Raw genomic sequence first — 14,886 nt, 5'->3', positions numbered from 1 at the left:
GTTCACACTAAGAAGGAACGAACTTTTGTGGCGAGTCGTGACCAAGGGAAAATGGTATACCGACACTGCCATTATCAATTAGCAGGAGAGACTGTTACCCAGTCTCTCCACCCAATGGAATGCTACAACAGCAACGAACCACAAGAACAAGTGCTAGATGCTCCACAACAGCTGCAAGATGGCGCCAACTCCACAACTGATGAGATTGAAATCGTTGAGGAATCTCCTAGGCCTATCTCCATCAGCTCAACCTTGTGTACGAATGAATGCACGAAGCTCGTGTAACTTCTCAAAGAGTACCATGACATATTCGCTTGGAGGTATGAAGAAATGTCGAATTTAGATGAAAATTGGTCATCCATTATCTACATGTCATACCTGGATCCAAGCCGGTTAAACAGTTGCAGTTCATACACGAGGAAAATGGACAGATCAGGTGTTGCATGGATTTCAGAGACTTTAACAGATGATGCCCCAAAAACGATCCTCCTCTACCTAACATCGACATGTTAGTAGATGCAACCAGCGGACACGGCATGTTCTCCTCCATGGATGGATGTAGCGGCTACAACCAGATAAGGATGTACGAGCATGACGCAAGTAAGATAGCTTTTCGAACTCCTCTCGGGAATTTTTATTATATTGTACTGCCATTTGGTTTAAAGAATGCCGGTGCAACGTATCAACGCTCTATGGTGGCAATCTTCCACTGGAGTCGATACCTCAAGGGAGCAGCCTCAAGGAGATAACGATGTCCACGCGTCATGTCGAGCAAGATCCGGGCGAGTCACTCTATCAGAAAGTGGTGCATGTCTATCGTGCTATATTGGAGAATCTGCGCTTTTGGCCATCCTCTGGAGCTGTTGAACGCTCATCTACAACAACTTATGCCTTGCTAGAAAGAACCAGTTTCGCTGAAGCAGTAAGAGGAAAACCACCGAGATACAAAATCCTGCACGCCAACTCCAACTCCAGTACCGCATACACGACTGCCACAATGATGAAACAACGTCCAAGATATTCCATATCTGTATCGACGGCAGAAACATTAAGAGACGCTTTCAGTCTCCCATAGAAGAAGTAGTTGCGTTACAAAAGGAGTGTGACTAGGGACTTCTTAGCGTGTTTTCCATCTCAAACATGGATGCAAGCACGCTATCATTATGATTTCAAGATGTTCAAATACGAATACACACTCAAGAGAACAGGCGTATTGTCAAAGATCGGTGATATTCTTGGATGTCTATGAAACACAACGTAGTAAAGACGGCCTCATGAAACCAGTGTGACAACATCTATCAAGTCGAAGGCTCAGTGGATACTCGTGGGCAGGGGACTGTCTCCCTCTTTTTCATTCCAGAGGAAACATCAAGAAGTTATCGGTTCCATCATGCTTCTCCCTCTAATAACGAGAGACCGTCAAGTTCGTGCCCGTAGCTGTCACGCCCCTTCCTGCCAGTCTCTTCTGATCACAGCTGCAGCTAAGAACCATTGGTCGTTTGTTGATACCAGTGCCCGACCTTCACCACAACAACAACTACTACGAACATAGGTAATCCGAACTTCTGCATATTTTATTTTCCCATGGAGAAGCAATAGAGCTATGGAGGCAAGTTGGCGATATCTTTATGATAAACCCACTGACCATACAAACCATGTAAACCACGCTTGGGGACTGAGGCTCAGCATGAAATTCCTTCACCGTCAGTCAAGGACTTCTTCAACACGAGAGAGATGGTCAATCAAGAAACATGGAATTCGCAAGGGTAAATCAAACTGAAGAGGAAGCCACTTCAACGCTCCCTCCATCAGGAGATGCTTTAATGATCTATTTAGGAGACGCCTCAACGCTCTCTTCGGGACTCACGTTCGCTTCAGAATCCTGCTTCAATACTATCTCCAGGATCTTCCTTCACGTTCACTCCAGAAGCTGCTTTAACGCTCTCTGCAGGACCCACATTCACATTTGAGTACACAAAGTTCATTTTTGAGCAAAGTAAGCACGCGGTGGGTCCCACGTTCGAGCAGACAGCAAGGCTGGTGTTTGGTCAAGCTAGTTGGGTCGGTGTTTGGTCGAAGTAGCAAGGATAACACTCGAGCAAGCACATAAACCGTACGGGCAAAGCAAGCAAGGATGGTGTTGGGCCACGTCAGCAAACAAGGCCGGTGTTTCTCAAGTCCGCGAAGCTGGTATTGGTCGAGATCGCAAAGCTAATATCCCGTCACACAATCAAAACTGATATCACGTCACGCAAGTAGGCTTGTATTGGGTCACGTCAAGCCGGTACTGGTCAAGGCCGATCAAGGTCACAAGGCTGGTATTGGGCCACGTCAGCAAACAAGGCCGGTGTTGGTCGAGTCCACGAAGCCGGTGTTGATCAAGGTCACAAGGCTGGTATTCGAATGAAATAGGCGCACACATCAGGGCCGGTTTTCAGTCGAAGTACATGTCCGACATTTGAAGCATGTACACGGTGGACCCGTGTTTGATCGAAGCATGCACATCTGCCCATGTTCGAAGAAAGCATGCTTACATCGGGTCCCACATTCGACCAAAGCAGGCATAGAGTGCACCCACGTTTAACCGAAGCAGGCACAATAAGCCCACGTTCGATCAAGCAGGCGCATGATGAGTCCCACGGTTGAGAGAAGTAGGTCGACCCACATGCCTATCAAACAGGTGGAACATGGTGACGTTTGGTCGAAGCATATACATGGTGAGGTCCATATCCGTCCAGGGTTACACGCACGGTTTTCTATGAGAAGAGGAGCATACAAGTTCTATTCCCTTCTTGGCTCGAATACCCAAAGGAGGAAACCTCCCACCAAGGTCGTCGTCACACCTGGCGTACTCCCACGAACGAAGCAGCCACAGCAGCCCCACATTCGAGCGGAGCAAGCACGAAGCAGGCTCTCGACAGAAGCAGGCATAGCAAGGTCGATCGAAGCAGGAAATACTGACATCATGCTAGGGGAACGCTCGCCTAGACGCCTCTTGAACATGACATGCTCCAAGGACAGGAAGACCCGTCTATCCTGGTAACATCTAACTTTGTCTCATAAGTTTTATCTGTATATGTCACCATCTAATGCCTACCCCACAATAGTGTAACCATTATGTGCTAGTCAGGGGACTTAATGTTGATGATGAATTTTAGTTCAGGGTTAAAATTTTAAAACCAAATTTATGCACTGACATCCTGTAAAGGATAAAGCCACTGATAAGTGATGAATACTTCTTCACTTCGCTAATTTACCTAGTGTTGATGGTGGATTTTCATTAAAGGATAAAATTGTAAAGGACGAAATTATGCGCTTACATCCTGCAAAGGATAAAGCCACTGATAAAATGGTGAATACTTCCTCACTATAAACTTATAGTATTATCAATTAATGCATGACAAGCCTTGTATTTCCTGTACTGCTCCACTCTCATTATTGGTGCGACATGACAACTGAGTGTTGCTCTCAGCAGAGCAACACGAATCTCCAAGCGTTAATAATGAAGCACATACGAAATACCCATACAGGCCGCAATTCTCGAAGTGTTATACTAACCCGATCGAGCATCTGGATTGTCTACGACAGTCTTGGAAATAATCACGACCACGTGAGTCGGCCACAAAGGTGCAAAGTCACGCCTGACAAAATAGTCACCAAATGCCAGTCCAGAATGGATATCCAGACTGGTGTGGAGCATCTTGGAAAATCTTGTGCGCACAAGACCGCCTACGGCAGTCTCAAATTCATCACGACCGTCCAACTTCACTAGCATGGTTGGACGGCGTAGATTATCCCATAACCGGTTAGGCAAAGCTTTTCCTGTACACCGGCGGACCTTCTTCCTACCTGCATGACCAACTCTTCCCTAACTGACCAGATTGCAATATACGATTGTCCGAAGTTGGGTCAGCGTGGAGAATTGAGGGTCGCAGAAAAGTCCACTAAAAACCTAAAATTGATCACGACCATCCAACTTCACCAGCATGGTTGGATGGCTTAGATTAACCCTGAGCTGGTCGGACACATACCACCGCACTTAGCACCGGCCTAGTAAGTGCCCCATACAATCGACCTCTCCAGATGAGGTATATAACACGTATTTTCGGTTAGCCAAACTAGCTAACACGCGGCCGGCCAAAAACCCTAATTAGGATTTGTGTCGCAAATCGATCACGAGCGTCCATTTTCTCCTGCTCGAATGAAGGGTCCAGGAATAGACTAAGCAGGTCCGGTGAGTATCAACACGATCACTGTGGGACCATCTATCTCCACACCCGATCGTCCAAGGAATACCATGACTGGTTGCCTCGATTCGCATGCCCAAACTAGGCGTGGTCACACTTCCCAATTGAAAACCAATCTCGACCACTCAACTTCGCCGGACAAATTGAGTGGCTTAGATCACGTTTCTATGGGACAATAAGGTACAGACGTGTACACCAACCAGCTGTCTGCACGCCCGACTGATCGTCCAAGACCGACCAGGCTTGGTCGTCTCGAAACACGCGCTCGAAGTAGGCATGACGCGTGGCCTTTGTGACATGAGATTTCTGTCGCAAATCAATCTCAGCCATTCCTCTTTGCCTGACAAATTTAGTGGTCTAGATTGCACCTTCATGAGACAATGAGGTATAGGCGCCTATGCCAGCATGCCATCTATACACATGCCCGATCGGCCCTGCCAAATATGTCTCCCACCCTTGGTTTCTACCAAGCTAAAGGTTGGTGTTTGAGAACCTCCTAAACCCTAATCCAACGGTCGCATATGTGGGTCGCAATCCATCTTGTCCGTCAAACTTCACCAGCTTGGACGGACAACCAAAGACAGGAATTAGGCGACCAGTGAGCTATCACCATAATCACCGTCCAGCACTCTTCTGCACAAAGTGATCGGCCAAGTCAGGACTTACCTGTACAACCTCCAAACGATCACTCGAAGATGGCTAGACATGCATCTATTTTAAGACTCTTAATCGTGACTTACTACGTTAAGCCTTAAAACAACGATGTTTCACACATGCTGATTATATTCGATGCATTACCTTCATAGAATACACACGATATTTCACAAATATCGACTTCCTAACTAACTTAGTTATTTAATCTAGCATCACATGCTACCTTTTGTGGGTCCCACGATCCACACACTCGAGACATTAATCATGTCACAAACTGGGGGATACATACTGGGGTATTGGTCTGGCGGTTTACAGCGTGCAGTGCACAACGCGCCATCACAAGAATGTGTCTTGAAGACATGGAAGGTTAGTGATGATGGGAGAAGTGGGCAAGACTAATCGTGTAACACTAACACACGCAACTCCACTACTCCATCACTCCACTTTCTCCACTTCCCATGAGAGACGTGGGTAAGGCTCAATGACTTGTATAAATAGGTTCTCCTCCCTATTTCAAAACAACACAAGACAACAGAAACCAAGTGTTGATACAATCGTATCCAAACACCATAACTGATAGCTTACATTCTGCAAGCCAGTTCAACTTTCTGATATAAGTCATAAACAACCAACACCTCCACATTCTCAACACCTTCTTCGCTTCCCTCCCTAAGATCAACCCCATCTCCTTCACTTTGTGACCGAACCAAGTCTGGAACGACCATTTCTTGGTTTAGGCCAGAGTTGTACAGATTGATTTCTCGAATCACAAGCACTCCCATGCAGTGCATTTGTTTAGGGTTTAGATTCATTTCTCATCCACACACCCCAAATTACCAAAACCGACAGAAATAGTTTTCACCCATAAACAATACCCAATCTAGTTATTTCTCAAATCGGTAGTTCATGGACTTAAAACAATAAATTATAAGGAATGCAATCTTTGCAAACCGTGGGTATATTGTTCATGAATTGATTTAAATGAATCAAACCCAATCTTGTTTCAATTGTGTCTATGTATAAAGACCTAGGGAATTTAACAACTCCTGAACTAGTTCTTATGAGTCATTTGAACTAGTTATGAGAAAGATGAATACGGTTAATATGAAAGCACTCATATGGCTAACCATTGGTCAACCATTTGTGAACCAACCAATGTACACGTTTAGGTACGGTTACTCAAACCTAAATGAATATATTTCATTTGTGTGTGACAAGCTAAGTTTCGATCTAACAGTTGAAAGATATTAGCTTGGATAAATCAGGTTTTTCATCTAACGGTGATTATTGAATACTTTGTTACCAAGGTAACTTAGATTGCAAACCCTGATTTGAAAACTATATAAGGAGACGTCTAGCAACTGTGCAAACTAATCCCCACACCTCCTGTGTGATACTAGTTGGTTTCCTTTAATCGTAGGTTTCTTCTCGAGACCCTGTCAATTAACGACTGAAAAGACTTCATTGGGATTGTGAAGCCAGACGAAACTACTTCTCTTGTAGTTGAGCGATCTGATCTTGCGATTTTCTATCGTACAAGTTCAATTGAATAATTGACTTGAGATTATATCTTCGATAGGGCAAGATAAAAAGAAATCACAAACATCTTCGTATCATCGTTTGTGATTCCACAATATCTAGTTTCGCTACCATACAATTTAGATTATTGTGAGGTGATTGATAATACTAGGTTTTTCTTCGGGGAATATAAGTCTGGTTTATCAATTGGTTCTTGTTCGCCTTGATTTTTATCAAAAGACAGAACAAAAGTTTTAGGTTTATCTGTGGGAGACAGATTTATCTATCCTTGTAGACTTTCCTGTGTGATACAGATTTGTTTACTAAAGTCTTCGACTTTGGGTCATAGCAACTCTTGGTTGTGGGTGAGATCAGTTAAGGGAATCAAGTGCGTAGTATCCTGCCGGGATCAGAGACGTAAGGAGCGCAAATGTACCTTGAATCAGTGTGAGATTGATTAGGGTTCAACTACAGTCCATATCGAAGTTAGTTTGTAGTAGGCTAGTGAATGTAGTGGCTTAATATAGTGTGGTGTTCAATCTGGACTAGGTCCCGGGGTTTTTCTGCATTTGCGGTTTCCTCATTAACAAAATTTCTGGTGTCTGTTTTATTTCTATTCCGCATTATATTTTGTTATATAATTGAAATATCACAGGTTGTGCATTTGTATCGATCAATTTTGAAATCCAACCTTTGGTTGTTGATTGGAAATTGATTGATCCTTGGATATTGGTCTTTGGCACCATCCAAGTTTATTATCCTTGTATTTGATAAAGACTCGCAGATTTCTATTTGCTTGAGTAAAATCAAATCAAGAGAGAGATATTAACTCCTCGATATACTTTTCTCTAAATTGAGTCTGACTGTCTAGTTGATTCTCTAGAAAGTATATTGGAGTTAGTCCATACAGATTGCTAATCGAAATATTGGGTGAGGTTGTTAGACCCCCGCATTTTCAATTGGTATCAGAGCATGCAAACACCTTAAAACCTTATAAGTTTGTGTTTGTTCGATCCTCAAAAGTCTATCCCTATGGGAAATCTTTTTGGGAGACTTGCTTATGGCATCTGTAACGCACACCAGAGCTCCTTAAATATTATTCAAAGGTTATTTATTAAACCTACGGTCCCTCATAATAATCACATTCCATCTAGTATGTCGGAAAATCTAGATGTGAGGAAACAATCTAAGGAAAAAATTAAAAAGAATTTTCAAAGAAAACATAATCAACATTCAAAGGTATGGACTCTCACAAGAATTACTCTTAATCTCTTTGAGGAATACTACCATAAAGGATCAATTTACAAGGATCTGTTTAGGGCGTTTGAAAATGTTTTGAAATTCTTAGAAAAGCTAAATTCCCCAGAAAATTTGAATTGCTCTGATAAAAGTCATGTGCTTGTCAAATCCTTTGATTATGCACAAACTGTTCCAACACCAATTCATGTGAAGTCAGTAAGAGTTCGTATGTAATTATCAAAGGAACCATTTATCAGGAAGGTCAATTCCTGGTCATAAGAAAAGGATCCCAAATGATTCTAAGTATTATCAGTATACTTCTTATTCTTGCTACAAATTTCAACCGAAAAACTCGCATGAGAAATTATCTGCTGTTTCCAAACACTTGATTTGAGGTTTGGCTGCACCCCATTTGTACATAACTTGAGATGAGGCAAGTAACGGGTTGATTTTGATTTAATTCCTTTTTTTTTATAAGAAGCTTTTCAGTAGGTACTTTCCTTAATAATGTATGTACCTTCAAAAACCTACTTACCTTTAGTGGGTCGAGGTTCGTGTACGGATCCAAGACCATGAGTGGGTATAAAAGAAGTTTGAAGTACGCGTACTCTTCTTCCTCCCCAAAGATTCCGCGTACGTGAACTATTCTAGGGTTCATTTTTTCTCTCCATTAAAGCTTGTTGAAGACCAATTGTTAAGGGATTCTTCAAGATAAAAAGTCAAGTAAGTAATTTCTTACCCACTCCCTTGTTTTCTTTTAGAATCATGAAGAGTGTTAAGGGTTCAAAAGGTTTTTCAAATAGACAAAAAATTTCATCCTCTTCCATGGATCTTCTTATTGAACAAAATTCTATCAGGATTAGATTTGTGGATGAATCCTGTAGCAAAGTATTTGAAAAGATTTCTTCTACTGGGTTTATTTTAGAAAATAAATTGGATGATGCAAGTTGGTATAAGGAGGATTTATCTTGTTTTGAAAAATTCAAGCTTGGAAACATCTTTGATGGCCTTGATACTCTTACTAGAATTTTCTATGCCAACATTTATGATGTTGTTCGTGAAGACATGGAATTCAAGACCATGGTCAATAGAAGAAAGATTCTAGTTAATAGAGAATTGATTTCAAAAATTACCGAAATTCCTTTGGGTGATTTTCGCCTCCCTAGACCAAGCGATGTACGACCTTCACAAGAAGCCATTTCAAAGGAGCTTTACGGAAAAAGTGTTGTGTGGAATAAAGGAAAATTTCCCATTAGTTAACTAAATTTTCCCTTGAAAGCTTTTGGAAAACCGGGGATTTCTAACCTTTGTCCTTCAACAATTGAAAATTCTCGTTGGAGCCGTGAGTTTGAAGAATTGGTCTGTTACCTTGAGAAGGAAACCATTAATCTCGACATTTGTGGATTCATTATTTGCCAAATGTTGGATATGACTGTAGTGTATCTAGTACAACTACAAGATGAAATTTGGATAAAAATGGTAGCAAGCTACCTTCTCTCTGATAAACAGAGCATGGACTTCAATTGAAGTTTAATTAGGTTTTCATTACATGGTTTCAGGAGAAGAATAATCTTTAATAGACCAATCCTCTCTAATAGTATCAACGGCTAATAACTCATCTAACTCATTACAGAACTCGAGGAAATGACTATAGGATGAGTACACCCAATAATTGGTTAATTGCACCCCTTAGTAGCTAATTCAGAAATTTAAGGTATGCACACTGAACTATGTGGTACATGACACTTCCACTCCCATTTAGAGATCCTTGTCCTCAAGGATGAAGTCTGGAAACTGAGTTTGGATATGAGCAGCATCCTCCCATGTTGAGTCTGCAGGGTCTGAGTTGCACCATTGTACCAATACTTGTGGAATTTGAGTTGTGCCTCTGATAGTAGTTCTAGTGTCCAAAACAGCAATGGGTTCAATTACAAACTGAACTGCATGGTCCACTAGGGGAAGTTGAGGTGATAAAACAGCTTGCAATCCAATCTTCTTTTTCAGTTGAGAGACATGAAAGACTGGATGGATTCTAGACCCCGCATGAAGCTTGAGTTTATAGGCAACAACTCCAATTTTTTGTATGACTTCAAAAGGCCCAAAGTATTTGGCTGAGAGCTTGAAAGTCTTCCTCACAACAACTGATGTTTGCCTATAAGGCTGTAGCTTCAAGAAAACTAAGTCACCCACTTCAAAGTTTCTGCCAGACCTCTTTTTATCTGCAAAAAATTTCATTCTACTTTGTGCCTTGGACAATTCTTCCTTCAACAATTGTAACATAATGTCTCTTTCCTGCAAGTAATTCTCCACAGTAGCAACAGAAGTAGAAGAAGGAATGGGAAAAACCATATGTGGAGGAGCATATCCGTATAATGCCTGAAAGGGAGACATTTTTAGGCTAGAGTGGTAGTTAGTGTTAAACCACCACTCAGCTAAAGCTAACCATTCCAACCACTGTTTTGGGTGAGAACCTGTCATGCACCTCAAGTACTGCTCAACACATGCATTTGTTCTTTCAGTTTGCCCATCAGTTTGAGGATGGTAGGCAGAACTGAGCTTCAAAGTAGTGCCCAATGATTTGAACAGAGCTTTCCAGAATTGGCTAATGAAAATCTTATCTCTGTCACTCACAATTGAACTAGGAAGTCCATGAAGTTTAAACACATGAGAAAGAAACTCCTTAGAAACTGCCATGGCAGTGAATGGATGGCCAAGAGGGATGAAGTGACTATACTTTGTTAATCTGTCTACAACCGCTAGAATGACATTCTTTTTAAATGATATTGGAAGGCCTTCTATAAAATCTAATGATATGTGTTGCCAAGAAGTATCAGGTATGGGAAGTGGTTGGAGGAGACCCCCTGGAAATGAGTTGTCTCCCTTGTTGCATTGGCACACATCACAAGTGGTGACAAGTTAAATTATATCAGTCTTCATGTTGGGCCAAAAAATGAAGTTCTAGCTCTGTGGTAGGTGTCATTGATGCCAGAATGGCCTCCAACAGCAGTGTAGTTGCAGGAAATCCTACACTACACCCCTCATAAGATTTCATTAACATTCAACTCATTTTTGGATTAACAATCTTAATTTTATTGATGAATCTTTGAACAATCTTACAAGAAAAGATAAAGGAATCAAGAATAACCACTGCTCTAGATTTTCTCTCTCCTATTTACTTGCTTCTCACTCAAAAAAGATCTCTCTCTTTTCCTTTACAACTGAATGGCTATTTATAGGGAATTACATAGTGGATGATAGCTAATCTGTCCTTTATTTTCGGATATGGTTTGCGACATTCTCGCAACCTTACAAATATTAATCTCGCACACTTCCTAATTTTCGCAAGTCCATCATATTTTTCTCATGATTTAGCCGATGTCGTTTATTATGTCGTTTCTGAAATTGCTTTGCGACATTGTTGTGTTATGTTGTTAATAATTTCGCTGAAGTGTTGCAGCTGCGAGATTCTGATCCTACATCTTGCCTCTTCTCATGTCATCTCTGCGAAGAAGAGAATCATATGAGAAATGCCGCAGTTATCTATCTCTTCGTATCCTGCATTTATTACACGTATCTTTTCTTCCATTTGTTTCTTGACACGTCTTCTGTAATCGCTGCTTCTCAACCGTTCACGTCTTTTCGCCTTAACTGTGTTTATCTTCTCGAACACATTTCCTCTATATATACTCTTTCTTACTCTCATTTTCTCTCTTTTTACTCTCTTTTTATCTTCTCTGCAACTTCATCATTTTCTCCGTAAATTCCTCTACTGTAATTTTTCTTCTATCTTCTTTCTTCAATCTTCTTAATTCTTCATTCATTCCCATACTATGTACTCAAATATGCCTCCAAGCGGTCAAAAGCATGAGAAAACCTTGAAGGAAGTTCAAAAAGATCTTTCCGAGAGAGGTTTCACACTTTCTACCATTCCTGGTGAAAGTGCCAAATCAATTCTTTCCATTAAACTTTTCTATGATCATCACTGTGATGATCAGACAATCATAGTCTCGCTGGGTTAAATTCTCGCAGGTCTCCCTATTCCTCTTTATAACCCTGACATTCCTCTATTTTATGAAATTCTTGCTCATTCGAATTTTTCGCGAGCTATCTTCCAATTAAGTGGGGATTGCATCCGTCTGATATTGGAGTTTGCTAATCACAGTGCTGGTAAAGGATCTCTTTATCCTAAATAGCTTAGGGATCCTAAATTCGCATACTTGGAGATAGTCGCTGAGAAGTACACAGTAGCGAATTTCTTCGAAAATTATGAACTAATATCTATGAAGAAGGAGAATACTCGCTGGGGTGTTCGCTTGAAAAGGAAGGATGTTATTGCTGAAGATAAAATGCTCATGCATGACATTGATTGGCACTCTGGAATAAATAAAACCCCTCGCCAATCCAAAGATGATAAATGGTGCGTCTTCCCCTTGATGCTGACCCTGATTGAAAGGACCCTATATTGCTGGTTCTAATGTCATTCCTGCGAATCTCACCGCTTATCGACCCTGGGTATTCTCTTGGCCTGATAAAGTGAAAGAGGTATATTTCTTCCAATTTCGCCCACTTTATGTTTCTTTATTTATCTTTACTCTTGTGTTCTCTGATTCTTGCGACATTCTACAGATCCAGAAACTGAAAGATAGCTACCGCAGGACTGGGAAAGCCAATACCTTACTAGCTCTTCGCTCATACACAGATGAGGTAAGAAATATTCTTTCATGATTTTAAACAATATATTGTTGCCTCTGTTTCTTATCTTCATTTGTGTGTGAAGGTTATTGCTGAAGTAGAAGAACCCACCAAGCTGCGACGGTGGTGTAAGGTAGGGTAAAGATATTCTTCGCAAAGGAAAATCATCTGCATCCTCTTCAAAGAAAAGAAAGAGAGGGAATTCTCCTCCTCCTTCAGATGTTCATTTCCCTGATGGTTCTGAAGATGATGAAGACAACAAAGATGATGATGACGACTCTGCTGCGAATAAAGATTCTCCACCTGAATCCTCTATGGCACAGTTATCTGGTATCTTCTCTGATTCTTGGCAAGAGGGGGAGATAATTGCCTCGCCAGTATATGCAAAGCTCTCGCAACTATTTGCGATACTCCTTTGTTGGATGGTGATAGTTCTCTTCGTGGGTCTCCAGATCAGTGACTCCTAGCTTCCTAAATTCTCAATAGTTTGGTATGCCTTCGTCTTTTTACTTCTTCATTATTGTGACTCAAAATTTCTTTTTATTTTAATTATTTTTGTATTTTCTTCGCAGGCTGGAAAAGCTTTCTTTTCGTGTTGCCTCAGATTTGGAGAGAGACGCGAAATTCTTGAAAAGAAGAATCTTCAATTTCGTACGAAGAATGAAGAACTGGAAACTGAAGCTAAGGGTCTTCGTGAGAAAACGAACAATTAGAAGCTGAAGTTAAAGGTCTTCGCGAGAAGAACAAACAACTGGAAACCGACACTTCTTCGCAAAGGAACAAAATTTCTACTCTTCAAAAAGCTAATGATCAGCTCTATGGTATGCAATTTTTCTCCTTTCCTTTCATTCATTCATCCTATTGTCTTATCTTATTTGATTAATCCTTTTTGCAGACATTTATGGTCTTTCTGATGAAGCCACTCTTCTTCGTTCATTTCCCGATGCCCTAGATAATGACACTCTTCTTGAACATCTTAATAAATCTTTTGATAGTTTCTCTAATGATAAAATTTCATCTCTGCCTTTGAATGAACTTAAATACAAATTTCGCCTCTTAGAGATTGATCATAGATCTAGTTTAGGTTTAGCCAACCAATTTAAACGTTTTTATCTCAATTCTAAAGAGAAGATCAATAAATTAAGAACCAAGATTAGCAAACTTATAGATGATAAATATCGTATCTCTGATCAAGGTGTTAAGGCTTTGGCGAAATTCCAAGTGACCCTTCTTGAGGTTCAACTTGAACGAGATGAAGCCAATCGTCAAAATGTTGTGCTTAGCGAGAGAGAAAACCAAGTTCGTTCTCGTCTTCTCATAAATAATGATGATGAGTTCGCTTGGGCTGCGAAAATCTTAGATGATGCCAGAAAATATTTAGGCGTAAATATTAATCTCCAAGCTGAGCATACAGCCTTGATTAAAGATATGATTTCTGACAGAAAAGGTCAACAACTGTTCTTTTTTACTAGTCTTTTGTCTCTTTTGAGTTCTCACTAAATTATTAATTGATTGTCTTTTGTTCGCAGGTTCCGAGAGTAGATATTGCCACAGAATTGAAGAACTTGAAGCTGAGAGAGGGGAACTCGCAAAGAGTCTTTCTTCTCGCAACGATAAATATTCTAGATTGAAGAATCAATTCAAGATCACTGTTGCGAACTTTAAGAATGACGCTCTGCATTTTCGCAATCAAACTATTCAAATGGTTTGCAATGACCATAGTATTCCTCACTCTGATTATCCTTGTCTCTCAGAGGAGATTCCCAAGAACACCCCTAGTTTGATCATCTCTGATAGTGAAGCTGATGATGAAGAATCTGATGGTGATGAAGATTCTGATGGAGGTAAAGGTTCTGATGAAGATGATGAAGAATCAACTAAGAAGTAGTCTTTGTTTCTTTCTTTGATCTTCTGTAACACTTGTACATTTATTCCTTCTTTTCGTATACTTGCGAATTCTCTTGGTTCCCCATATTCCTTAATATATAAGTTTCTTTTATTTTGACCTGCAGTCATTAAAATAATTTTTCCTTGCAATATAGTTAATCAATATAATCATTAATTTTTAACTTTTTGCGTAAATTTATCATGTGGAGACAAATAACATTTTTTGATTTCATTCATTCCCATACTTGCCTCTGTTATTTGTATTCAAATGAGAGATTTTGCAGATTTCTCTTATCTTGTGCCTCAGCTTCGTAGTTGTTTTTGTATAATTTCGCAATCATATGCGAAGTGAATTTTGATACTTTTCAAAATTTCATTCTTGTGTGGTCTTATTTTGCCTTCCTAGTTAAAGGTTTTATTATGCCACCTCTTGTCATTGCGACAAAATCGCAGGACGTCCTTGCATTTTCATGCAAAAACCCATTGATCTTGTCTTAACTTTTTCTTTTGTATTATTGCCTCTTCAGGATTGTTGCGACAATATGACAGGCCTAAATATTCTTACGAAAATAAAGCCCCATGACATTATCGTCTTGCGACGAAATCGCAGGACGTCTTCGCACTTTCATGCAAAAATCCATTGATCTCG

Source organism: Papaver somniferum, chromosome 6 (assembly GCF_003573695.1).
Source record: "Papaver somniferum cultivar HN1 chromosome 6, ASM357369v1, whole genome shotgun sequence".
Classification (NCBI taxonomy): domain Eukaryota; kingdom Viridiplantae; phylum Streptophyta; class Magnoliopsida; order Ranunculales; family Papaveraceae; genus Papaver; species Papaver somniferum.
The sequence above is the reverse complement of the archived record's forward strand: the minus strand, read 5'-3'. Positions refer to the sequence as shown.